This window comes from Pezoporus wallicus, unplaced genomic scaffold, assembly GCF_028554395.1.
Source record: "Pezoporus wallicus isolate ANWC-B61680 ecotype Strahan unplaced genomic scaffold, APGP_CSIRO_Pwel_v1 contig_420, whole genome shotgun sequence".
In the NCBI taxonomy this organism is placed as follows: domain Eukaryota; kingdom Metazoa; phylum Chordata; class Aves; order Psittaciformes; family Psittacidae; genus Pezoporus; species Pezoporus wallicus.
This window is the reverse complement of record NW_026636658.1, coordinates 440463-468007: the sequence shown is the minus strand read 5'-3', so window position 1 is coordinate 468007 and position 27545 is coordinate 440463. Positions and strand designations below refer to the sequence as shown.

The following is a 27545-nucleotide window of genomic DNA, read 5'->3' as shown; positions in this document are numbered from 1 at the left end:
GTATCAGCAGTCTATAGCGTCAGAAACAGACAACATCTAAATCCACCACCATTTCAGTAACATCTCTGCCTGATTATGATAGATAAGGATTTGAGGAAGGCATGTCAAAGATAAAAGGAAAGCTACCCCTTGCTCTTGTTTAATTTCCCTTCCAATTTCCTAAAAGGCCTGTTGCGGGAATGACTGTCACCAGAAAGATACAGGGCCCAATTTAAAGCCATCGCACAGGACTGCAATAAGCAGTTGCAGTCTATAATTTTCAAGTAACACCACATTTATGAAAACTGCAATGATCCCTTTTGCTGTGATTTGTGGACTCTGATGGCAGAAGAGCCAACCTCTCTCTCGAGCAGCAGAGAACAAGACAGAAAGATGAAGAGAAACAAACTGGCTGCTGCCTCAGCATGTAGGCTGCAAAATAAATAAAAAACAGTCTTTAAAAGTGTTAATAAAATATCTGCTAAGAGTGGAAGGGGAGATTAGAGCTGACAAGTTGGCCATAGGGCCTTCTTCAGGCTCTTCCAGTAAGAACTGAGACAAGATGACAAGTTGAGAAATAGAACTCTGTTGACATGGCCTGCATTTTCATAAATTTCCTGTTTCTTAATATTAAAATAAATTAAAAAAAAACCTGCAAAATTGAAACCAACGCCTGGAATACTGCGCAGTTCTGCTGAGTATCCTGTACCAGGCTTTGGAACAAACACAAGAGTCACTGAAAAGCCCATAATGGACAATGTGCTGTATTTACTCAGTAATCACCTCTAATTTTTTTCACTGAGGATTCTATTTGAGTAGAAAGACTTCAGCATGAGTTGGATGAAGTCCCAGATCATCCTGCAGTGTTTAGGGAGAGCAGCGTTACTACTAAAAGAGCGAACCAGAAAATGTACTGGTTAGAGCTTATTATCTTTTGGGTTTTTTTCCAAATCCTAATAAAATCAGCAGAAAAGCTTTCATTAGGTCTAATCCCTGTCTGAAAACCAGTTAAATTCTTTCTGAATAAGGATTAAAATTGTGGCATTTGGGAAAAATTCATGAAGAAACCTAGATGTTTTAATAAACAGCTGAAACAGCAAGTGTTTAGTGCCATTATACCTCTGAAGAGTCAAACCCAGATTCCCCATTATCACCATTTCATTCATTCTGTGCTTCAGGCAGCTTTAATGCTTCAAATCTGAAGTATCTCCTCTTCTCTCCCCCCACCCCCCAAAGCAGCTTCATTATGAAATAAATTATAACTCTGCCTCTAGTTTTGCTGTCTGGGAGTTTCTTTCCCAATCCAACATTTGGGAACTAGGAGTTTTTCTCTAAATTGCTCAGACTAAGCAGAAGTAACACAAAAGATTTTCCAATTACATCATTTTATTTTTATCATCATCATCATCATTATTATTGTCATGATCTTTTCTTTGGCGTTTTAGTTATTACCTAACCGAGATGTATAGTGCCGCACAGCACGTACTCTGCTTTCACATTTCAAGCGAGCATAGCCACGCAGAGATTAGAGGTCCAACAAAGAGTTTATCATAAGTGCATCTAGTATTGTTTCTAATCAGTGAACTGCACATCAGTACAACTGTGCCAAAGGCTGGCAGGTTACAGAAGTATTCCTCATGCAGTGAGCTCAGTAACAAGGATGTTTCAGGAGAATGGGGTTTTATTAGCTTCACTCATATTTTCAGCTGCATGGATGTTTTGATATTCACTCCACCTTCCTTGGTGGATGCAGTAGAAGATGTAAATCTTAATCCCTTCTGAGCAGGGAAGACTTGAAAGGTAACAGTATAAATCTGTCCTCACCATATTAGGCATGGGGAGAAAGCAAAAAAGACCCTCAATATACAGTTTACACCCCTGTAATGAGAGCTACAATCCTAAACCTCAGCAGAAGAACTTAAATCATTAGTCCTGCTGGGGAAACCATGCCTGAAAAGGATAACATTTTGGCAAGGGCCTTCTCTTTGTTAAGGCCTTTGTTAAAGTTGTGTCAGAAAGTGGAATCATCTGTGGTGGAGTTGGCCTTTAAGTGAGAATACACTGGGCTTTTGAGAGATCATAAGAAAGCTGGACCTGTCAGCTATGCTCCTGTCCCTGGAAGAGTTCAAAAACAGTGTAGATGAGGCCCCCAATTATATTGTTTAGTGGTGGTCTTGGCAGTCCTGGGGGAATGGTTGGACTTGATGATCTTAAAGGTCTTTTCCAACCCAGCTGATTCGATGATTCTGTGATTCCTCAGACTATCAGGTGAGACTCTTAATGAAGAAGTTATGTAAGGCAGTTAGTTTGATTCACCAAGCTGCCACACTGGCAACAAGTTTACACAACTTCTCCACCCAAAATCAAGAGATTTAACCTGTAGGAATAATTGTACCCCTTTGGCAAGGGTGGTATCAAACGCTTAAAAAGGCAATCAAAGCAGAGAAAAAGGGAAAGCAACATCATTTTGGATAATTTGAGCAAAGAGGTAATACATATCTCTGTGTCACAGAGAAGATTGGCCAATGCAATATACATTTATTCTTATCTCAGAATTGTATTTCTCAAAGTAAACCATGCTTAAGTTAAAAGGAAGCACATAAATCTTCTCTTATTGTCATCTTGCAACTCAAAGAAGCTGCTAATTATATTATAGATCTTCCAGAAGTATGTATAGTAATTACCAGTTTCAGCCACATTATTAGACTTGCAAATAGAGTTTGCTCTTTGCAAGCCTGTCATGAGCACAGGGTCAGACCCAAAATTGGGTAAATAAGCACAGACTCAAGAAAGTAGGTGGGAAACCTTAACTGTACCTACCTACTCCAATATGCACTGGATGAAAACACCACCTTTAAGATGTACATAGCTTCCATTTTGATGTGCTCACCCAAGTCAGGAGTTACCTCAGGCTTTCCTGCATGGCCATCTCATAGCAATCATCGGTGTTTGACTTGGGCCCAAACTCAATGTATTGGAATCAGGTCTCCTCAGATCTCAAAATGTTTCAGAAATAAAAGTTTCCTATTGTTCTTAAAATAAGAGTAAGTTAAAGGCCTCTGGAGTCCTTGAGAATCCCTTGAAACTGCATCCACCTGGATGATGGAAGCAGCTTTTTTCATCATTTACATAAACAGGCAAAAAGGAAATATAGTTAAATAGCAGGGTCTGGTTATACTACCCACTTTCTCCATATACCATAGCTGAAGACAAAAAGTGCTACCAGCATTAGTCTTAAGTATTTACCTAAATTTTTAATGCTTATATCTAAATCTTAGGCATATATATGCATACATACATGGGAAGAACCAGTTCTATCACTTATTTGTTCTATTTGTCTGTGTTTTCTATCAACTGAGCACTGGCTGGAATTCTTAAACCAACAGGAATTATGTGGGCAAAAGACTGAATGATAGGCATGCAAAGTAGTTTTCAAAAGCATTATGTGACTTACAAGCTGAACTACCACTATGAAGAGTCATGTTTTTGATAAAGTACTCTTAAGTACAATGTATTATTCCACAGATAATATAGAATATAGATACTAATATATATCTACTCAGAATTAAACTTTCTTCCACATTACATCTCTCTACCATATGAAATCATCATTAAAATCTCTACCTCAAAAGGGTGGTAGAAATGTAATAGTGAGTAAAATAATAGAGTAGACAAATGGTTAATATTTTCTCCTAGGCCAGTTGTGACATTTAAATATCATCATCTTTTCCTACCTCAAGCATCCTCTGAAGCCACAATAATATGATACAAGTATGTGCTCTCATTGTGAATTTAAAGTTGCAAAACTTTTTGATACCTTTACCAGAAAGGTTTAACATGAGTGCAAAGCCATTTTTTTAATGAAAATAAGCCATACAGTCATTTAAACAAAGACATCTTCCTATTGCTTTGTGGCTGCAGTGTCTACTCTTGCAAAGTACCAAGGCTTCTCTGTTCTCATTGAGAATAAGAGTTGAAATAAAAGTGGAAAACATTCTTCTCTGCCCAGCTGGATGGACAGTGTTTAATGTGTAACATCCTCCTTGGGAAAAGACTCTAAAGAAGAGTTTCAAGATTAATATCCAATTTCCAGGCTTTCACACTATTTGGCAATCACTCAAATCTAACAGTGAACCAAGGGAAACGTTAAAAAGCCAAAGGCCACAAACCTGTTTAAACTAGTATAGGGTTCAAAGTTTCCTCCAAGATCTTGAGCTATAGTTTCCAGGTATCACTGAAGTAAAAAAAATAGGCAGCCCCACAGATAAGCTCCTATTTACTCTAGATGAACCAAAGAACTATAATGAATCACACTTTGGACCTTGTTCTTAGCCATAATTAGTACCTGATTATTTTGGCTGCTTACTGAAAAGTGACTTCAGTACAAACTACAACCTTTCTGAAGTGTTTAGGAGCAAAACAGCTGGAAAAATAAAAAAAAAATAAAGGAAAAAAAAAAACCAAACAGTTGCTACTAATGGGGAAAATGATGGTGAGGAGATATTTATGCCTCCTTGCCAAGTGCCTGCTGCAGTCATTGATATTCCTGTTCTTGCTGAAAACTTCGTAAGAATTCCACTGCCTCCAGAGATTGCAAGAGAGAGTGTTCACAACCAGAAGCGTATGTGTGAAAGAAAGCAGAGACAAAAAGAAGTAATAATGCAGAGTCCTTACTTGTGCTTGGCATCTACAATCCCCTGGTTGTTACACTGTCTTGACATAGTACTGGTTTTAGTTCTCTTACTGGGTGTGATCCAGATCCTTATATTACAGCTTTCACAAATGAGACTGCCAATAGGAATCCTTCCTCTCTTTCCGACCATCTTACAGGAATAAAAAAGGGTGCATTTTGAGGGAGGCAAACCATTTAACTGTTCTCCTTTAAATAAAGCACAGTAAAAGTCCATTTTACTATTCTAAAACTCCAGACACCGAGCTTAATGAAGGTAGAAGAACATAATCAGTATCATTATGCTCAAGTAGCACACAGTTATTTATATGATTGTTCATCCAAAATACCAAGTACTGAACACAGGTACAGCAAAGAGTGTAAACAGACAAGGAGAACTAGAAGAGGAGACAGAATACAGGCTAAGTCAAATATAGCTTTTTAAAAAAATCAGTTTCATTTTCTAATGACAAAATACTGAACAACTTTTTCCTTCCTTAGAGAAGACAAAGTTTTTTCTCAATCTGCTAAATATTTGTGTATTATGTGATGTCCTCATCTGATTACCTGATGAAATTAACTACTCTGCACGTTAAGGTCTGGGCTATGACACCTTATGCCAAATTACTTTTTTAGTAATGCAATCTTTTAGTAATGCAATTACTAAATTTAGTAATGCAATACTTTTTTAGCCTGCAATCCCTTTCCTGCAAAAGAGAACTAAACTAACCTTGTTGATAGTTAGGGAAACCCCAAAGTTTACAGTAAGTATGAAATCACCTTATATCTGAAGAGGGATATATGTCTTTTGCAGTGAGATTCACAGGATCTCTCTTGGCAGCTGATAAACAGTTGTCACAGCTGGGCAGGATCAGGTTCTCAGAAAAGTATGTTGAGCTTCAATACATTGACTCCAAGGTCACCAAGAAACCAGTTGAAAACAGGAAACATCTCTAGCCCCATGGATTATAAAGATTCCATATAACAAGTGGTTACAGTAAATTCCATTATAAGGAAATGCCACCAACAGCTAGGGCTGTAAGCTTTTAAAAACAGGGGGTGTGTCACTTGATTCTTGGAATCAAGGACTTTCTTAAATCAACATGAGTGAACTGGAGGGAAGAAAGACTGACACATTGTCCATTATTTTAGTCAGGTCTCATATTTTTCCATAGAAATTTAATACCAAGCCAGTTTTTACACTGTTGGGTCCGAATGCACCATCCTGAATAACCAGCCCTTATCAGTTCAACAGGCTGGCACCGTGTATGCCGAGGATTGTCACTGACCTGTCCTCCCTGGTCTGGCTCTGCAGTGCAGGTAAACAACTACTGTCTTTCTGTGTGAGCAGCTCCTGCTGGCAGCTATTCCCTGGTCTGGAAAACAAATTGCAGACCATTATCAGCTCTTCTGGTAATTGCTGCAGAATGGAAACTGAGTGCAATAAATCACAACATCATTATACTAAGGCCCAAATGGTCTGGCATATTTTTTGCTTAAGATGGTTAATACAGAAGTGGTGTAGCCTACAATGGTAGACAAAAATACCCTATATTGACTGGTTTGCCTGTGGGCTTTTTTTGTACTTGTTTACATTGCAACACTTTTTAAATTACTAAAAATAACTTTGTCTTTAGCTACAACACTAACATTTTGGGTTTTAACTCTGTGGGAAAAAAAAAACCCTCAGTCTTTACATATGCAAGCCTTGAACTCTGCATGAGGCATTACATCTGTAACAGAGGTACCCCACATACCTAGTGACTGTCGGCTAAAGGTTGCTGTATTTTCATTGTTTGTATACTGTCTTGAAGGCAAATGTGCAGTGACCAACAATATCTCAGTGTTTACATGGACATCACATGGTTTCCAGTAAAGTTTTTCATGCCCAGGCAAGAAGTTACCTGGGTCAAAGTAAAGTTCTCCGAAGTCCAATGTAATACATGAACTTCAAAACTCAGATCTTAAAAGAAAGAAGATGCAAAACCGGGCAGTTTCAAACAATCATTAGGTCATGTGAACAGGAGAAGTTTGATGGGATTTCCCTTGGGATATTCCAAGTACATGTACAAACCCAGGCGCTGAGCCAGAAGGATCCAGGCATGTCAGTGAGGTGCACGATAGGGAGAAGTCAGCAGTCGTGTTCAGAAATATGTGTTTAATGTTCAGCCAAGGAGCAACATTAACGGCATTTGTGGATTTGCCATATGCCCAGAGAAAAGTGCAAGGATGGAGTAGAGGGAAAGGAAATAAATAAAACTGGAGAGGGAAAATTATATATAATAGAATTTTGCTTCTTTCTCCAGTTCCAGGCCAGCTCATCAAAGCCAAAAGGTAATTCCATTCATTGCACTATCTTCCATCTTGTTCAGATTTCATCCATGAATAAGCAACTGGATTTCTACCAGACAACTGGAAACCTACCAAAAGCACAACCCTCTGACATGCTAGCAAAGCTGGAATTAGATAAAACATTCATGAGAAAGACCCACAGATTTAGTGGATGTGACTTTCATAAATGTTGGTGTTCAGAAAGAGCAGCTTTATAGAAAACATTTGCCCCTATTCCACAGTCTCTGCTAAAATGAGTTTAAACTATCCAAGTATCAAATGTATCTTCTTTTTTTTTAACTTTTTTTGATGGTGGCATCATTATTATTTTCATCCAGTTAAAAAAAATAAAAGTCTTTGCAGGACTTGTACTAAACAGGTTAGGATTATTATAATCAAGTTTTGATTGAAATACTATTAATGATCTGTCCTGGGAATACAAAGTATGATTTTTGGATTGATAGCATGTTTGTGATGGAAAGCACATTGTTTTAATCGGATTCTTGGAGAAAATACTGTAAAGCTTGTTTAATTCATATTTTAATCCAGACTGCCCTGTGCGCATGTACGTGGCTGCAAACATTTATGTTCATCACTACTTCATGGGGAAAAAGTATGGGACAGAGCAGCAGATAAGGCAGTATGCCTCTTTTCAACCAAGATCATGGAAGTGCTACTAGATGCTACCACAACTGACAAAGGCCGCATTGCCATCAGTGCCAGACACACCTCCCCTGGCCATTGGCCATGGTGAGCAAGGCTGTTCCCTGCCTGCACTTCAGTTTTTGTGACCCTTGTACAGCAACACATCTAAGCTAGAAGAAGAGCCATTAAGCATTTTCTTTCCTTTTAATATTCACTACTCTGTATGTTCAAAGCAACTGGTACCAGCAACATGCTATGAGCCGCACTCTGTACGCTGGTAGCTGCTCTGGCACTGAAAACAAGATGCTGACTAAAGGTAGGGTAAAACAGTGGTATGGAGCAATCCCAATTTAATTGAGAGCTGACAGCTATTTACATCACCAAGGATTTAGCTGCAGTGTAACTGCTCTTATGACAAGCTGTGCAGCTTTCAACATTGGACAGTATACTTCCAAATCTTTTACGTTTTGACAGTCTCCCTAATCATTCAGCAAATAAATCCCCAAATGGCATTTTCAAAAATGACAGGTTTACTGCTACCATCTTTACAGCAGCTATTCCACAGCAACTGTTATTTTTGGAGTTGTTGGGGGGTTTTGATTATTTAAGAAAAAGAAACAAAACAGGCTGCTGCCAGTACTCTTAACCCAATAAACACTGCCTCTTACATACAGACAGTGAAAAACTGATTACATTATGGAATAGTCAGTAACAATGGCTCTTATACTACCATCTATCTACATAAATGTAACTTCTGGTGCTGGTGAAACCTAAAACAATATATTCAAATGCAGACTACTTGCTACCGCTTACTCATTATTTCAGTGTTATCATATCGCTCAAATTAAATACAAGACAATGTCACGTCCAGTCTGAGCTTCTGGTATCAGAAAATGCTGCAGAAGTGCACAATTCACAGGACTTGTCTTTCTACAAAACATTTTGCTGATTGCAATTCTATCAACAAAAATGAAATTCTTATTTAGAAGAGTGGATACTGGCAGGGGAAACTCTAGAACAGCTTTGCTAATTCCAGCTCTGTCAGATACTTCAGTTTGCCAAATACCTGCATGGATTTCTGAGTGTCTCCCTCCAGCATTACCCTGTCTTACAGTGACCATTCTCAATACTAATGTTATTTCTGAAAAACAACTTACTGTGACGACATTTCAGCTAGAATCAGCATTGTCTTTAGGCATTTGGGCTGTGTCTGAACTGTAGAAGAGGTGTTTCCTCAGTCTACTCCTATTCTTCAGCCATGTCCACAATTCCATTTTAGGCCAAAATCCAGAAACATATCACAACTTAATCCTCTTGCTCTTTTTTATTGTGGGAAGGAACCCAGGTGCATGTGCTGGATGGGAACTTAGACGGATGCCTGCGGCACCGGGATCTCCTGGCACATTGCCACTACTTTTGCAGTCCTTGCAGTACAGAACATAGTCTCAGATATGAGGTGATGAGTGCTGCATAAGACACATCAGCACTTATCACAGCATTATTGAAGTTGGGGGTTGGAAGAAGATGGACAGATGGGATGAAATCTATAGCTGCTATCCAGTTCCACCTCCCTCCCAGTGCAGGGCTAGTGCAACCTGTAGATCAGACCTGGCTTTGTCTGTCCAAGTCCTGAAAGCCTCCTTGGATGGAGGTCCCAGGTCTCTCTGGGTTACCTGTCCCCAGCTGCACTGCCCTCCCAAATGCAGTGAGCTATAGGAGGAACTGAGGAGTTCAGCAGTGCTCATAGCACCAGGCCTCTTAAACACAGTCTAAATGAATTTTCTGAGAACTGTAATCAGCTAATAAAATATTTCTAATCTCTGAGCTGCATAAGAGGCATGGTATTTCATTGACAGTGATTGAAGCATTTATCACTTTACCACTTGTTTTCCTCACTGAAGAGAACCATTTATCTGCAGTGTCACCTGGAGAATGGTGGGTGTTGTCAGAAGATCAAGGTCCAGCATCAGGTTATGTAACGAGCATTAACCACTTCATCCCACTTCCCTGGGCAGTATTTTAACTTCATTTTTTATTGAGCCCGATTATTAGTTTACAACAGGCTGTAAATGATACAAGCAGCAAACCTAGATCACCTCCTACTGGCCAAAGAGAGAGATGACTTTTTCCTTCAATAGAACATCACTGCTCCTGAACCTGTGTCCTGCAAAGGACAAAGTTTCGGCAGCCTTAAAAAGCACTAAGATCAAAAGACAGTTCTAGCTAGGCTGAACTGCAGTTATTTATGTCAGCATTAGATCATTATAGGAGATTATCTTCTAACGGTTTGAATTTTTGGGTTAATAGCAGGGTTCCCCATGTATGTGCAATCAGCCAGTATAATAGGGAGTTTCAGCAAATCAAATTAAAGGGCCCAGGAGGCATCTGCCCACTTTCTGTAATCAGAAACAAATTCTGAAAATGAAAAAAGATTATTTTTTTTCTTATTTCTTGTAATCCATTTCTACAAAATGGGGTTTATGCAGGCTATTGTAATATGGGGGAAAGAGCGTATTAAAAGTGTAATATATTCTCTTTACTGATCATGATCTGAGAGTTAAAAGTGTGTTTGAAACATTGTGTTTTGCAATCCAGCCTATGTGATGAGTGATAAGTTATATAGCCATAATTAACAGTGGTGATAAATAAAATGTATTACATTCTGTACAGCCCTATTTGCATTGCAAAAATCCCTATTTAGATTACAATGAACTCTAAATTACAGAGTAAACAAGTTTTGGCTACATCTTGGGGCCCAGCAGGGAGGAAGGTATCGTTTGCCACCCCAGCAAAGGAATGCTGTTTACATCCAACTGGACTGTACTTGGAGACTTTGCAGCTTTAACACACAAGGGGCTGCAATCAGACCCCCTCCCAGCCTCTGTGCTTAGTGGTTTTTATTGGATGGCTGTAGGCTCTCTACTCAACACCAGAAGCTTTCAGCAGTGCTTAACTTTCCCAAAAGTGGTTAGGGCTCAGGGGATTAGGCTGAATATAGCCTACCTTTGAATCAGCTTGCTGGGCAGAAGACCTCCGGGTCACTGAAATGAAATGCTATTGTGTGCTTTCATAAATAAACAAGTCTGTCATTTCATTTTGGAATAGAAGTAGATAAGGGACAATAGGATATTTAAACTCGCTCTTGTCTTTCCCCTTATGGAAAACATAGCAACATTCCAGTGGCTCAGATCACCCTGACCTCTGTCAATCTGCGCATCAGCATGAGAATGGTACAGGCTATGCTAATTGTGATGGTTGATGATCTCTTCTTAGAGTAGTGTTAAGAAGAGAAGGATGTTCACCTTCCAATATCCAAACACTAACAGGTCACCAGTAGGTATTTGACATATACTCTTCTGTGCTCTAACGGGTTTATACAAAGTTCCAAGTGTATGCTTCCTTTCATTAAATGCACACAAAAGGCTATGAGGAGTGAGACAGCTCCAATTCTGATGATGTCAGGATGACAAGAGTGTCTTTTTTTGACCTGGCAGGGTAAGATGAGGTCTGGAAGTGGTACAGACTGTGAACAGCACCCAGAGAGGACTTGCATTAAAATCTGTTTCAGATATTGGAGGCTGACTGCCACCTAGTTTCACAACTCACAGAATCTCATAGGATCCCCAATCTCTTTTGGACAATCAGCTTCCCAGTTTCTATTCACTTTTCTCCATCAACGATGACATAAAATACTCCTCTCTATTGCCATCATGACCATGTTCCATGCAGTGATTTGTCAGGAGTCCCATCCTGAAGTCATCCAGAAACTGAAGGTGGTGCAAAAGGATCAACTCTCAGCTACAAGTCCCTTGTAGAGCCAAACCATACCAGACCCACAACTCAACAGCTGCAGTGCAGTGCAGCAAATTTTTGCCTATCTGCAAGCTCTCAGATCACCACAGAGAGAATCACAGCACTGATTACCCAAAACATTCAACCTACAGAACATTCCATACTTAAGGGTAGGATGTTCAGAGTAATTTGAAGGTACTTGACAGGAATTGATTTTATCCTCCTTGTCCAAAATAGCTTAAATTAGTTATTCTACAGATATGCTGCAATTTTCTTCTCTGGACGAAAGAAAGAGGCAGGAATGTCTTCAAAACAGAAGGAGTCATTAAGCAGAGTAGGGCATTTTTCTATTTTTACTTTGGTGCATACTTTTGTTACAACTGCTACTTTTTTGTATATAACCTTAAATTACAATCAATAAGGATGTGCTTTTGATTCTTGTTGTAAATCAGCCCATATAATTTAGATTTAGGAGCTAATTTTGAATGCTTATTCTTTTCTACAAATAGTTTCTATAAAAATTGGAGCCAGAATAAAAGCTTGACTGGCCAGATATGACTCCTGTTCTTTTGAATTAAGTAGAATTCTCTTCCTCTTATCTGTGCACTCACAGTGTTTTTCTTCTGCATCCTCCCATTTACTGTTTGAATTAGGATCTGAAGTGCAGAAGAGGCCTAGGCACATGCATGCAACCAGTTTAAAAAACAAAACATGGAGGGGGAAAAAAGAGAACAGGTTTGGTGCATAACCTGAGGTACATATACGCCGCAATAAGCAGGCACCAGAATCTTCTGGTTCAGGTGACAACAGGAAAAATAAAACACCTTGTTAAAACATTACCTGAAGCAGAAGTTTCTAACTCTGCCAGGTGTGGTACATGCTTGAGCAACTCTTTTCAATTAAGCTATCATCCCTGAGATCCCTCGTGGGTGGCATGGCTCCATTCTGTCCTCAGTGTGAGCTAGATGTTCTACCACATGCCTTTACACTAATTATTATCTTTGCTGTCATATGTGTTCATCAAGAAGCCATGCTTTCATCATCCCAGCTCAGCACCCACTCCTGTGAGGCAGGTACTACAGACCATGGAACTGATGCCTCAGTAACGTGAACAGCCAAAGAGAGCAAAGATGCTTACCACAGCACACGTTGCTCTTCTAAAAGTTCCCCAAGCTTCTTCCCAGATTCCCTCACGAAGCAGACATGTGCCACCAGTGACTGTAAAACCCAGCAGTTCCCAAGTCAAAAATGAATTTTCCATGCATCAGAGTTCCAAAGTCAAGGACAGAATATCTTAGCAGCCTCTGTATTCCTTGGCTACTAATTCCCCAACTGCTGAAGGCAATGGCAATGTAGCAGAATAACAGACAGATTTGTCTTGGAAAATAGGAAGACTTTCTGGCTGAATTAGCTTTTCTCTGCTGTCTCTAGAAACAAATCTCCCTAAAATATCAGAAACAAATCAATTTTACTGCTTTTCAGTAGAGAGCAAGGAAATTACCTTTTCTGATTTCAACCTTCCTCCAGTGTCACAAACCCATCAGGACAACTGATCTCCTAAGAATTTACCATACATTCAAATTGGACCCTGAAAATAGCCACAGAATGAAGTTTATGTTCAAGGCACCTTGAATCTGGAACCTCTCAAAACGTGAAGGGGTTAGGTCTGTACTTGTAGCTTTGTTTTCTGTTCCATTTCTACTGAAAGATAACTTAAAAAGTAAGGATTAACAGTTTATGGATAGAAATCTGTAAAAAGCTCTGCATCCAAGGTATTAGAAAGCAATATAAATTCTTTTGTGGAAATGTAAACGATACTTTAATTTAAGTAGGTATTATACCCAGTTGGTTAGATGGGGACAGTGAGAGTCTCTGACTAGCTTTTCTGGGAATCAGATAGGTCCCTAGATCATTAACTTAGTATTAAATCATCTTACAGATATAAATAAATTGAGGGACTTATTCAGGGATGTCTTGCAGAACCTAAGTACTTTCTAGATGAATGACTCATAAGATCAAAGTCAAGGAAGACACCCATTTAATTAGGGAGAAAAGTCTTGAGCAAATCTGTAACAACACCTTTGCCAGGGACAAAACTTTTCCTGTGTGCTCTCCAGTCTCACCTGGCTGTTCTGGAACACAGACTATCCTACAATCATTTAAATGAAGCTGAAAAGCAGCTGATCTAGGAATCCTACTCCCAATTCCAGACCTCTCCAACCTCCGATAAATATTCAAAGGGTTTTCTACAGTGCAAATTACCCAACAGAACAGGTTTGCTGTCAGAACCCTGCCTTGCACAAGTCAGCCTTTAAATTCCACGACAACTTTATCAGCTCTCCCCTTCAGATGCTAAAGTAGCCTGTGTTCACAGCACAGTTCAGTGCAGTCATTACATGGTCCCTTTGTATCACAGATGATCTCTGTCTGGCATGGTATACTTTCTCATGAAATAATCAATCATGCTATTAAGGAACAACTCATCCATCCTTGATGGCTTATTCAGAACTAACCAGAAACCACAAAATTCTTTCACCATTCAAAAATATGCAGCACTTTCCTATCGAGACAGCCAACATATTTCAGCTGACAACCTGAGCAGGGCAGTTGGACTCACTTTCCAGTGGACTTTCAGAAGTTAAAAAACTGAATGTATTCTTAAAGTCAACACCCAAACCCCTCCCCTTTGTATTTCTGTGTTTTGCATGAACTAGGAAGTCTGGCATGTCAATAAGAAGAAAACATTTTTCATTCTATGAGCTAATGTTTCCTCTGATGTAGTTATTAATTTAGTAGGTATGTGTCCATTATGGAGTGGAAATCATGGTCCTACATGCTTTATAGTGTGCCTTGGTTTTATACCAGCTAACTTTATTTCAGCTATTTATAATTACATTTCACAGTCATTGTTACTATTGGGTTTAGTATCACAGAAACTGAAAAATGGATATTCTCACTACTGAATTCTCCTTGTCCATTTTGTTCCCTCCCCATCCAAAGACAAGATCTTATTTTATGATCATTCACCCTGCATCCTCACAGCACTGTCTCCAGGTCTATTCTGAAGCAGCAGCAGCAGACTATACTAAATCTCTGCCATGGTTTGTTTCTTTGATCTCTCCACAATATAGAAGAGACAAGAGCACAGCCATTATAATGTGCTGCTTACAGTTTTCAGTGGATATCTCAAAATTAATCTGAGAATCTGTTGAAAATGGTGAACTTCAAAAATCAACTGCAATTTGTCAAAATCTAGTGCACAATTGTTTATGAAGGGACTGTCTTCCTTGGGTCTGGCTGCTAGCAATACTTCGGAATTTATTAATTCAGTGTGAAGATAAACTTATGTAAACTTAAGTGTTACTTCCCTATAACCCAATTGCTTTTGTCAAGCAGTATACACAGTTCCATTTCCCTATGCTGCAGAAGTTAAATAAGGGACGATGGCTTACATGGCCAAATTTTCAAGTCCTTTTCCAGGAAGCACTTAGCTCAAACTCTCTCACAGTACTAAAACGTATGTATGGCAAAAAAGCGGATGAGCCCTGAAAGCTAACCTGAGGAAGCAGAAGAGGATAATCATTTCTGCTCAGTTTGGAGCATCATGGGACTGTTGTACACCTCTGCTGCTCCCTCTCACACTGGCCTATGGTTTCTTTCATTCAGAAAATGTGAAAGTTGCCCTTATCTAAAAATTGACAAACATGAGAATATGTTGCACTGGCAAAAAAAGCATTTACCATTGTCCCCCCACATCCTTCACTAGAAAAGCTGATCTGGGTTTTCTATAAATGTCACAGTCTGAATGAGAGAACTATCAGTAAAATTATGATGGGGTACTGTCAACTGTCTGGACTGAGCCCTTTTTGCTGAAAAGCCACTGTTACCAACAACAGCAAAAACCAGGAGAATCTTAACAGCATGTAAGAAAGCATGGTGGAGACAGCTGAGAAGGACTTGAATGCAGTCTGTGCCAAGATCAGGCAGAGATTACTGTGATCTTTCCCAACCACATTTTCAGTCCTCATCTCTCTACAACTGTTAAATATGAAGAAATAAAGATGAATGAAAGCAGAAAAAAAGGCAGGCATTTCAGAGAATGTAGGGAACAACAATGGAGTGCAAGTGAAATAGTATCTCAGAAAAAAAGACACATCAATAAAAGTAATTACATCTTCTCCTTTATTTTTCTGTACTTATCTTATATGGTCTTCTGCTTTTCTATGCTTTGCTCAAAACAAAGGTATGACTGCCCTAATCATTCACCTTTCTATTACTGATTCTTCTCAATTTTGTAATGAAAATAAGAAAATGCATCCAGCATAACTAAAATTAGAGGTACAAAATGGGTTTGCCGTTTGCCATGTTGTATTCAGAAGCCTGGCATACCACAAACATAAAGAAAGAAAGGAAAAATAGTTATCTGTTGCCCTAATTTAAGGTGTGTAATTAGCAAAGCAGGAATGCAAACACTTTCTCTGTTCAACTCACTGTGGGTGTATATATATATGACATATTTAATAAGAAGCTGAGCATCCAGCCACTAAGATGCTCCTATAAGCTGTACCACAATCCTCTTAAGGATTTAGGGAAATCAGAAGCTCAGCTTTGCCATCTGTGGCTTAATAAATATTTTCTTCAGAGGCTTTGTGCCTTGTTTTAGCAACCAAGAAAATAGTCATCCAGTAATTTCTGAGACACAGCATTACCACAGAGCTCCTTTTGTCTTTCCTCAACAACACATTTCTCAAGTGGACAACCTGCAGTAGCTGTACTGTATGAAGCAGCTGAAATACACCTTCCCAGCTTCATCGTGTGACCCAGCAAGGCTGTGTTAGACCAAGGGTTTCTGTGCACTCTGAATCCCTACCTTTGGGAGAAAACTGTCAAAAATGTCCATAAAAGCAATATTGCCAGGTCCCTTTCAGTCCCCGATGGACTTACAAATTGGCATGGTCCCACAGCAAAGCAGAGGATCCCTGGGGAGCAATTCCCACCTCTGACGCAGACCTCTCACATCCTCAGCTCTGAGGAATGTGATATATCAGAAAAGATCATGTGAAAATGTTGGTATATGACTCAAAGGATCCAAAATAATCCCTTCCATTTTTGCTCAGAGTCAATAGGCACACTATTTTTACCAGTGCTGTTTAAGCAGCATCAGCAGATGTAAAGCTTTTCTGCAGTTTTGTAGTTTCTTCACCAGATGCAGTGGTGGAGCTTCATTCTGTACTATCTCCACTGAGGACTTCAAGTTCTGCTTGCTTTAACAGTGCTATCCATACCTTCAGGCTCTGAAGCTTCAGAACTATCCAAACCTGGTTTAGAATGAAGGAAATCAGAAGAAGCTGGTCAGCTTCTAAGAGAAAGACAAAGAAATAAAGATGGATAGCATATCCCTCTAGAACTTCTGATTAAGACAAAGAGGGCTTGTGTAGACCAAGGGATGTTAGCATAAGAGGTGCTGGTATTTAACTGGGTTTAAGAAAGCTTCCTAGGGAATTCAAGAAAAAGTCAATAATTTCCAAAGCTTTTACAAGAAACTGGAAAAAGAGGGAGAGGAGTTTGGAAATAAATATATAATAGCATATGGAAAAAATATATTATTATATTGGCCCAGTGTTAAAAGAAAAAGGCTTAGAGCCAGAAAGCCTAATTTCCAGTGCTGACTTTGCCACTGGCTTGGTGTATGATGTACTTGGTGTATGACGGTGGTGAAGTTGCCATTTCTCTCTGAGCCACAGATTCCCTTCACACGTGTGTATCAGATGTAATCGAGTTGAAAGCTCCCTCTTCTTACTTATGTTTCAGGCTTTGAGGGGGTTTCAATTTCTGCTGCAGCCTGAAGCTGTTAAGTTATAAAAATAAAGGCAAAACAGAATGGAAACTATAAAATACTGTTGGCTGGTTTGTTTTGATTCTTTAATGGCTTCAAAAGTGATAGTACTCATAATTGCTCTGCTTTCAGAGGCAGATCCCGGGCCTGTGCACATGGTAATTTTTGCATGTATTTTCATCAGAGCCCTGTGCACAACGAGGCTACATTTTAGCTGGGAAACACATTGTGGTGGGAGTTTTGATGTACTGCACTTAGCACATGCAAATCTTAACAAGCACATCTGCAACTGCTTCAAGAAATGTTCTGTGAATAGAACTACACAGGAATAAAATGCTGCCCATAGGATATTTCAGAAGTCTTTCTTTTCTGAAGAGCCATGTCCTGGATTCCTTTGTACTACCACACATCAAAGGGGTGTTGAGAGGGGGGGGACGACACAGCAAATGAAAATCCTTTGAATAATTTGTCCTAGGAGAGGATCTGCCCTTGTCAAATGAACACACCTCAGCCTATAATTGTCAATTTTAAGGAATGACTGAGAGATGCCATTTATTTAAATTGAAACAAGTACTTTGGAAAGCAGGCCACAAGCAGGGGCAGATTTGCAAATCAGCTGCCAAACCAATGCATGCAAAAGACAAGAGCATTTCCACTTCGCATATCCAAATGGACAATTCTGACAGTTTCTATGTGCAGTTTATGTGAACTGCACATGTAATCATGGTAATTGCATGCAGAAATTGGATGCAAACTGCACAGCTAATTTGTTGGTTTTTTTTTAAAGGGAGTAATCTTACAACACTGTATACAAAGGAGTCAAACAATAATTACAACGTGCTCTTCAAACCCTCTTAGAACAAACTCAGTGTTTCCATGCAGTTGTGTAAAACATTTTCCAGCTGTCAATGTGCCTGCACACTGATGCAAAGATACTTCTTTTTTCTAATAACCAGGAGAGATTGATGAATTTCAGTTGCTTGACAGAATGCTTGTATAGTATTTCTTAACGAAGGGTATCAACAGCAGCTTATATTGCTGGTCTAAGGAGTGCAGATCTGTAACAGAGCTCTTACCAGATCCATAAATGCATTAGAGAATGTGGTGAGGAGTCAATGGAGTTAGGGCAGTTTGCTCAGAAGGCCTCAGCTGAGACTGGGCATTTTGCCTGGGATGGCAAACTGAGGATTAAGGGCTTTATGGGACATGTGAACTCCACTCAAATGCAAACATAAGCATGATTAAAATTTAGCAAACTATGATGTACGAGCCCTTGGGCAAAATCCAGTAGATACAGCTGTATTTATAGGTTGATACAAAGAAGAACTGTTAGACCCAACAGCAATTCAGCAACATGGGGTACACAGAGGAGTTTGAGATCTCTCACAGCTCTACAGTGCTATGAGTCTCAATCTCATGCAGCATATCTTTCTCTTTACAGCTCCCTTTGGCAGCTTTGACCATACAGTTACTATTTGGGACTATTTTTCCTATAGATCAATACATTAGCAACTATAATTAGGCTCACAGGAGAAAACAGCATTGTTCTTTCAAAAACCAGGTGTCTACACTGCTAGTTAGGACATTTTTAGATGTTGGCTGAGGGCTGCACTTGAATGGTCTGTGCTGATAGTGAGAACAAAAGAAATTTGGAAACAATAAGAAAGATTAATGGAGAGGAAGGCAGTACTTTCTAGAATGGCTGTAGGGTATCACATACAATGAAACACTTCACCAGTAGAAGAGAAAGAAGTGGAAATGAGGTGTTAGTATCACTCAGGAAAATCAGAACTTCTGCTGCCAGTTTTCTGCAGCAAGAAGAAATCTGTAACTTCATTCTCAGGGTGGCAGGGACCAGTAACTGGTTATGAAACCTCCCCCTTACCTTCTCCAAGTGAATCAACTTTATTGCTAGAGGGAAAGGCAAGAAACACACATGGGAATAATCATGGATTGTACCTTTATGACAGCAGATTATGAGCTACCTCTGCCCTAAAGAAAACCACCTGTAGGACAGCCACCTGATTCTGAATCAATGATGGGAACAGCAACCTCAGTGCTGCTTGTACAAAGAAGCAAAGATCTCTTACTTTCACCCTTCAGCTACAGTTGTACATCACCTTGCTGCTATAGTAGTGTAGAGCTAAGCTGTTTTCAGGGACCATGTGGCTTCTCACCTGAATGAGGAAAAGGGGTTTTTGATTGGCCAGAAAGGATAGTGCACTGGAGCACTCTGAGATCCCTGATCTCTGCTTCATCTCCCCACAGCATCCCTCAATAAATTCAACACTTTAACTGTCAATTGTCCTGTGAGGCTAGAGTTTTTTAGGATGTTATATATGAAGAAGTAATTCATGCATCTCAAATAAACAATTAAGTTCCTGCATTAAATGCTGAACCATTCTCTTGATTTCTTTTTACAAATTTCTTCCTACATCTGAGCTTTTCATGACTGACAGTGAGTATTAGGGAGGCATTTGCTCTGCCCTGAGAGTAAATGACTGCATGACAACTAGGAAGAGCCAGGTTTCTCTAATCTAAGTAGCAGTGTGTCACATCAGCCTTCCACGTGCTCTCCAACAAGCAATGTTGATGCTTCTCTTCTGCCTTTCACTGAGGAACATCAGGAAAAGGACCATTATTCTGACTTGGATACTAAGAGTTTTCAGCATCAAAGCGTACTGCAGGGCCTGACCAGAACTGCAGGTAAAAAACAGAGTAAAAGAGTCATCCTGGAAGTATCTCTGCCTCCTGCTGAGTCTCAGACAGGAGTAGATATTCACCTGTGTTGGAGTGGCACTGGAATGCAGCTTTTTCCCGGAGATAGAGGGCAGCGAAGCGCTGGATTACATGGCTGTCATCACTGCTTAGTGGCTTTTGTTCTTTTCACATCGCAAGGCAGCAGTGAGTGGGGTGCCACGGTGCTGTGCCGGGATATTCTGAGGAGAAGCTCATTGTTCATGTACTGCAAAAAGGCACTAAAAATGAGGGGGGGGGGGGAAGTAGAGCAGCTTTCCTTTTGGAGCTCCAGGAGGCAGGTGCATTGCTGCTGACCATGGCAAACAAATATTCTGCACTTTATCAAAGTAATAATATTTAGGAATAGATTCAAATGACCTTAACTGTACTGCCTGCAGTTCTCTTGGAACTGGTGCTGTGTTCATGGAGTAAGACACATTTCTACACTAGTAAAAGTATAAAAAAGTATCAGTAGCATTAAAGGCTCAGAATATTGCATTCCTGTTTACAGAGTAGCACGTGCCAGTAGAAGCTTTAATTCTTGTAATGAGGTTCCTCAGAGATCAAGGAAAATCCAGGCAAAAATGGGATCAACAAAATCTACCCTTAATATAGTACAAACATATATGTGATATTTGACTGTGTGACATCAACTAACTATGGATTATCTTGGTTGTACTCCCCAGTTTTGGTAGGTGAGAGTCTCAGACTAAAGGCTTCACACTAAGACAAAGGCTGTATAACTTTTCTAGTGTGCAGCATTCTGCAAGCTGCAAATATTCTGTATATTCTAAAGCAGAGTATAGTGCAGGCTCATAAAAATAGAAATATTTTTTCTAAAGAGGAAGCAACAGTAATTATGAAAGTATAGCAGGTAATAAAACTATATGAAACAGTCAAAACCAAAATGAAAGAAAGATTGAGAGTAAGATGAAGTAAGGTTTATGCCTTTACCAAACATAGTAGCTATGGCAACTCATGCCACTTCCACCTGAATCTTGTACCAAAAAAGCTTCCTGTGTCAGTGCATTTCAGTGCTTAGGTGAAGTCTGGGGCTTTTTGTGCATATTTAAAAGCAGCTATAGGCAGTGAGAGGTTGATCTAATCATAAGAAGTGGTCTGTGAAGCACTAACTGTGGTGATGGTGCTTCAACCCAGCAAGAAAGCACTCCTTTATGGGGAAGTCTATGTTCCGCAAAGTGGAACAATGCAGCAGATGAGCTGCATTCGTATCTGCACCAGGGCTCCCAGACCATCAGCTCAGTTCTCCCAGGTTCTGGATAGCCCTCAAGTCACTGCTGCAGTCAAGAACGACTCTCAGCTAGGCTGAGCCCTCATCTTCCCAGAAAGAAAATCCATGTTGCTCTAATGCACGTAATTATAACTGTACCTTAGGTACAAGCACTTCCTCGTGCAGCATTTATAGGGTCTCACTTGCTTTTTTGTCATTCTATTCATTTGTGCGTTGTTTTTTAAATATTTTAAATTAACTTCAAAGGCCAACTTATTTATAAGGGGAACAGTCAACAGAGAGTCTCTCCTTCTCCAGTATCAGTGTGAGCCAGGCGGCCACACTTTAACCATTTCCCTTTAATCACTTAAAAAGAGCAACTGCAAGTAAAAATATATTGGGATAGACGTGTCAGCTGGTGCAAAGAGCCCTAACTCTACCGACTTTAGGGAGGAAGGAAAATTCATAGCAGGGGAGCTGCTCGCCCCACTCTATGTCGCAACCTCTAGTCATTTCATTGAGTCTTGCAACAGCTAATGTTTTTCAGTTTAGCTTCAATCAAGAGACTGAACAAGAACATAAGCTTGTGTGATTTTTGTGTTGGTTTTTGCTTAGGTTCAAGTTTCTAGTCTGTATGGCTGTTACAAAAAAAAAAACATTAGATGAATGCTCTTTTGTAATTAAACAAACTCCATAATCATTATTCTTTTGCATTCCAGTGCATGTTTTTTATTTGTGAGTGGTAAACAAATAGTAAAATCAAATAGGAATCTTCAAAACATGTTCCTAACTCTCTCTGAAACATTTACAAAACACAAATGAAGACTTCTGAAGACGGCAAAGGTGAAAATCTGGGTCGATTTCACTAGTCAGCAGAGCTGGAAAGGAAGGAAGGATGTAGCAGTAAGACCTGTCCTTCTTTTAAGAACAGAAAAGACTTTTTCATTCCATGCTTCACAAACACTGTGTTACCTTCTTGTCCAGTTACTTGTGCTATACAGATGGGATATGGGTAAGCAGGTGTTTTGCTTAGTCTCTGCAGCTTCTTAAATACAAGCAATACTAAAATACAAACAAAGTAAGAACAAGAAGGGCAGCATTTGAAAACTGATCAGCTGAAATGCATAGGACTAGCATGAATACGTGTAGGGATTGCTCTACCCTGTTGGGATTGCTCTACCCTGTTGGGATTGCTCTGTCCTGCAAGGACAGTGCTTATAGTAAGAGTAGGAGTTCCCTTGGCAGTGATCACCTTTTTATCCTTTTTCTTTGTATTTACCCCCTCACTGATTCTGCAGAAACCTGTGGAGTTCTCTTCAAGGACCAGGGATCAAAGTGTTAAATACAATTCAAATAGAATATGTTAATAAAGATAAAATTCACTATTAGGAGCACACTCAAAACACATCAGCATAGCACATAACAGCTTGAAAGATAAACTTGCCCCTTCCCCTTCCTGTATTTTTTTCACTCAAAACACTAAGCTAAAATGGCAGAAAACAAGGCTCCTTTTTCCTCTTCAAATACACAGCAAGTCATAAAAAAGTAATGTGCAATCAGGCCCTTCATGTTTTTAAGGTAGTAGCAGGAACTGATACTGCCCAGAGCAGCAATGAGTTCCACAAGTGGTAAGAGAAACTGAAACAAGGGATGCATGGAAAATCCATTAGCAGAAACCTACATGGAAACAAAACATTTTGGTTTTTGACAGATCTCAAGAGGTCCAAGAAGAGCATGCTAATGTTTATGATAGAAGTCAGTCAGTCTCCAAGCTTATGTTATTTTGTTTTGGTAAAAGAATATGAGATGTTAGAATAATTACTGGTATTTTTACTGACTAACTCTTCTTAGCAGCTTCTCTCAAGTGTAGCTGGTTTTAATTTGTGGAATGAGGGTGGGCAGAGCTTAACATTTATAAAGCTCTACTTGAGAGCATTTCCCTCACAGAGAACAATAACACGACATTTATTTCTTAGAAGTTTTTAAATTGGATGTTTTGATTTCAGTTGGCAAATTTCTGGAGCAGGTTTTTTTTTTTGTTTTTTTTTTTTTTTTTTTAAAGTCCTCTGCTTTTCTAGTGTGACTAAATCCAAAATGTTTGTACCATTAAGATGACAGATGACACGGCCCAAAGGCAAACACATAGGATCATCTGTCAGGAGCTTGGCCCTGCTGTGGTTTACTGTGTGCTTTGCCAGCAAGTCTTAGCACCTTTGTGTGCTTCTGCTTCCTTACCTGTAAAATTGAGATAATGACACAAACACACTTTGTTAAAAGCTTTGGCATCCTTTCTTTATAAAAAGTGCTATACAGCACTAAAATACAAATGTAAATGCTTAGATAACCCTATCTCACTACATAAAAAGGAGAGTTGACAGGGCAAGAAACAGCAACCTTTCTCTCAAGGGATCTGGGGTTGGTTTTGGTTTCTAGTCTCTATTAATTTCTTTTTACCTTCCAGAATTGTCTGAAACATCTGCTGAATTGGCACAATGTGAACGGAGAGATTGCACCTCATCCTAATTTTGTCCTGATGCAAAACTGTCAATGTCTGGTGTTTTCAAAGGCAACAATTTTTTCTGAGTGCAATGCCAGGAATAATCTCCTGCTCTTAGACTCAATCTCTAAGCCCACAGGGTTATGTATTTATTTACTTATTTATTTTGATGTCTCTAAAATAGCAATGCATGTTGCTCTACCAGGCTGCATGCTGTAAAACAGTGGAAACAAATAAACTGCAATTGTTAATGTTAATTGGTCTTACTTTACCATGTCATTTCCAATTTTTTTCAAGATGGAGATTAAAGAGGGTGGGAGAAAAAGCTATGATTTTGTCATAAGCAATCCAGTTAGCAGAGTAAACTGAAGGGATTTGATTGTTCAAGCCCTGCACAACCAACGAACCGCAGAAATTCACATTAATCTGTCTGTCCACACCCCTTTGGCCTTGTCTGCATAGACCTGTGTTCCTGTATACAGGAATCGTGTAAGCCTCTGAGTGTGCACACCCCTGTGAAGAAGGGTCATACCATCCTGCATGTTTTGCACCATTCATCTTTGCGCAGACCTTTGGAAGTGTAAATGCTGAAATGCTGATAAGCTTGTAACTCCATGAAGTCTCGAATGGCCTGTTCAGGCAAATGGCAAAGGTGATTTTGACTTTTCACTTGTGGTTGACATGGGGTTTGTTCTGTGGAAAACTTTAAAGTGAAATCCCAGGAAGCACAGCATCTTGCAGACTTGAGAAGCTCATACAATCTAATAAACAGTTCAACTCAGCCACCCTTCAGTACAAAGGCAAAACTGCATCCCCACAGCGCTGAGCAGAGTATGCTCCCCAAACTGAATTTAAAAGACTCCAAGAAGAATGTTCCACCCTAAATTATCTAATTCATTCAGGATGCTTTCATTAAAATCCTGCTTCAATTTTCCAGTTGATAGTTTTAGTCCTATTATTCTTTGCAATCCCGTAATAAACTGCCCTATTGTCTTTTTCTAACACCATGGTGTTAATGCCCTTCACACTCCTATGCACAGTCACTGCCCACTCCTATCCTTGCTCTCAGTATCAGGAGCTCTCAGAGAGACTGAGCCACTGTCACTTGGGTGCACATAAACACATCCACATATGTACAGGTAAACTTGCTGATTTTCTTTGAATTTCCACCCAGTCTGCTCTCGAGGTGCACAAAATGGAGCAGGCTGTCCTGAGAGAGGTTATTTTTCTGGTCAAAAATTCCTGCCTCTATTCCTCATTCCGTCTGGGACTTTATTGTTGCCACACCATCACACCAAAACTTTGTATTTCATTTTCTTTTATCTATAAACTTGGATCCCTATCAGCAAAATGTTCTAGGTGTCTCCCACAGAATGAGGTTTCCTTATGTATTAGCTTCTCGTTTTCCATACTGCATGGCATTGTGTTGTTTTTTGTTCATATGCCCACCCTCTGTAGGTCTATTTGGACATATCTGGGGAGCTTTACTGTCCACACAATCTCCCAAGTGACTGTCATCTAAAGCTTTTATTAGCACAGCCTTCCTGCAGATTATTACCAGGAGCTAAAAATCAACATAAATCCCATCTTGGTGCCAACCTCTGCTAAACACCTTCCCAAAACACAATACATTGCTATTAATAATTATCCTTCAGCCAGTTCTCAGTCCTTATGACACAATGTTCATACTCAAATCAATGTGCAAACTCGTTTTGCAAGCAAGACTGTTATGAGAAACCACATCAAATGCATTACTAAAATCAACAGTAGATCCAGCAAATTGCCTTTTAACCACTAATTTTGTAATTCTGTTTTCTAAAAGAAGTTTGAAAAATCTATTTTCAATTTTTTGCTACTAAGGCTCATTTTTTCCTCCTCCTGTAAAAAAATTTCCACAGTGGTCCTCTTTTTCCATTCCTGCATTCCTGTTCTCAAGCTGAGATATTCCCAACACCTTTATTTAATTAGCTAGGAAGACAGGATTTGTCTTGGTTTACCCTGCATTGCAAAAGCCCATGATAAATTCAATGTTTGTTGCAGCTGTGAAGCAGATGTGGGCCCTGAACTCTGAGATTTTTTTGTTCCCTCTGTGTAACATGAGTCAGAATTTTTAGGGAAATGCATATGCCAACAGTTACCAGAGTGTGATACCTGGAATGCCTCAATGTTTGTCTTTTGAGGGAGCAGGATTTAGCTGTAATATCTCAGATAGTGACATTTGCTCTTGCTGATGCAAGTCATGCCAAAGAGCTGTTTCGGGCTTGGAACCTGACCTTGGAACCTGGAGCCTCAGCTTCCCTAGAACTATGTAAGACTTCTGGCACAGATGAGATTAAAGTCAAACACCACAAGGGTACCCTGAGTTGTCCAGGTAGTTGGCATCTCAGTTGTACTGAAAGAAGACTGAATTATTCACTGCTTGAACTCTTTTGGCCCCAGATGCAGAGCAAGAGGCTACAAAACCCCCAAATACCAATGTGGTGGCAGAAGAGACATCACTCAAGACCAAACATTTTGTTCTATTTGATTGAAAAAGAAACCTTGTCATTACAGGAGAGGAGGAAAACAGGTAGAAAGTATGAAAAGTCTGGAACTGAGTAAAAGAAAAGAGGTTACATACACTGTTAGAGAAGATTCGAGCCTTCAAACCCACTAACAGTAAAATTCACTGCACCTTTGAAATATACAGAATTCTGCCATTGAAATCAAGTACAGCAAAATGGAAAAAGGATATGCACAGACAGCACAATCATATGGCCAACATATGGAAATCAAATGGAAGAGCTACTGGTTTTTAAGCTCCGCAAGAATGACGAATTGAAGATGAGCAAGAGACCTCTTTCCCTCCCTGCTGATAGCCCTAAATACCCCACCACCTCCCAGCACTCACAGCACAAGTAGCACTTGCACTGTTTTTCAGACATTTACCACTTTTAATTCCTAAGAAGCCTCAGACTGTCCCATAAGTACTCTAACTGCTTTCCTGAGCAAAAACACGAAAAGAAACAGAAGATCAAAGTCAACAGAAGACTTGGGATGCAGTTTCCTGAAAAAAAAAAAACCTGCAAAAAACCCACCACCAGTACTGGGCTCATTCTTACAGGCAGATGAAGAGAGTAGCATGTAAGCATCACTGTGCACACACATATCCAGTGTGTTTAGTTAACCACACACTTATAAAAGCCTGTTGAAATCACAACATATCATAAGCCTAGGCAAAACGTTTTAATTAAAGGAAACACATTTTCTTCATTAATGCATTGTATGAGTACCAAGGAACATGACATACTCCTGTGGCATGAGGGTTTTTTTTGTTCTCTGTGTGTGAACATCTGTACATTTCCCCAGAAGCCGAATTCAACACATGTGATGCAGGAACAGAAACGTCTTTTCAGTGGAAGTCTAAAGCAAACAGACGTGTCAAGCATCTGCCAACAAGTTACAAGGAAGTTACTTCTGCTCCAGGACATAATAACTTATGCACTTCTCCTTAGAAGAATGCTTGTCTTTTGTGGAAAAGATACACCATACTATGAGATGTATTTCCAGCTGTATGAAAAATACCCACTGGATAAGAGGATCATAGGGTTGGAAGAGACCTTTGGAGACAGCCTAGTCTGATCCATCTGTTCAAGAAGGGTCAGTTACAGCAGGTTGCTCTGGAGCATGTCCAGAGGCATTCTGAGTACTTCCAGTGATGGAGACCCCACACACACACTGTGTAATGTGCTCTGGTGTTTGACCACCTTCACATTGGGGAAAAAAAAAAAACAACAAAACTTATATTTAAGCAGAATTTCCTATATTTCAACGTGTGCAGCTCTGA

The 27545-nt window shown here is 39.6% G+C and overlaps 1 protein-coding gene and 1 long non-coding RNA gene across 2 annotated transcripts in view; one reads left to right on the top strand and one right to left on the bottom strand.

Annotated features, from left to right (window-relative positions):
* DYNLRB2 (dynein light chain roadblock-type 2) overlaps positions 1-27545 on the top strand; it is a 201958-nt gene that overhangs the window by 35422 nt on the left and 138991 nt on the right. The gene's annotated exons all lie outside the window — the stretch shown is intronic.
* On the bottom strand, positions 2890-6027 carry LOC130594902 (uncharacterized). The gene is made up of 4 exons (XR_008971187.1): positions 5938-6027; positions 5379-5526; positions 4654-4802; positions 2890-2975 (listed from the first exon to the last, which is right to left on the bottom strand). It is a non-coding gene; the product is annotated as an uncharacterized LOC130594902 (long non-coding RNA).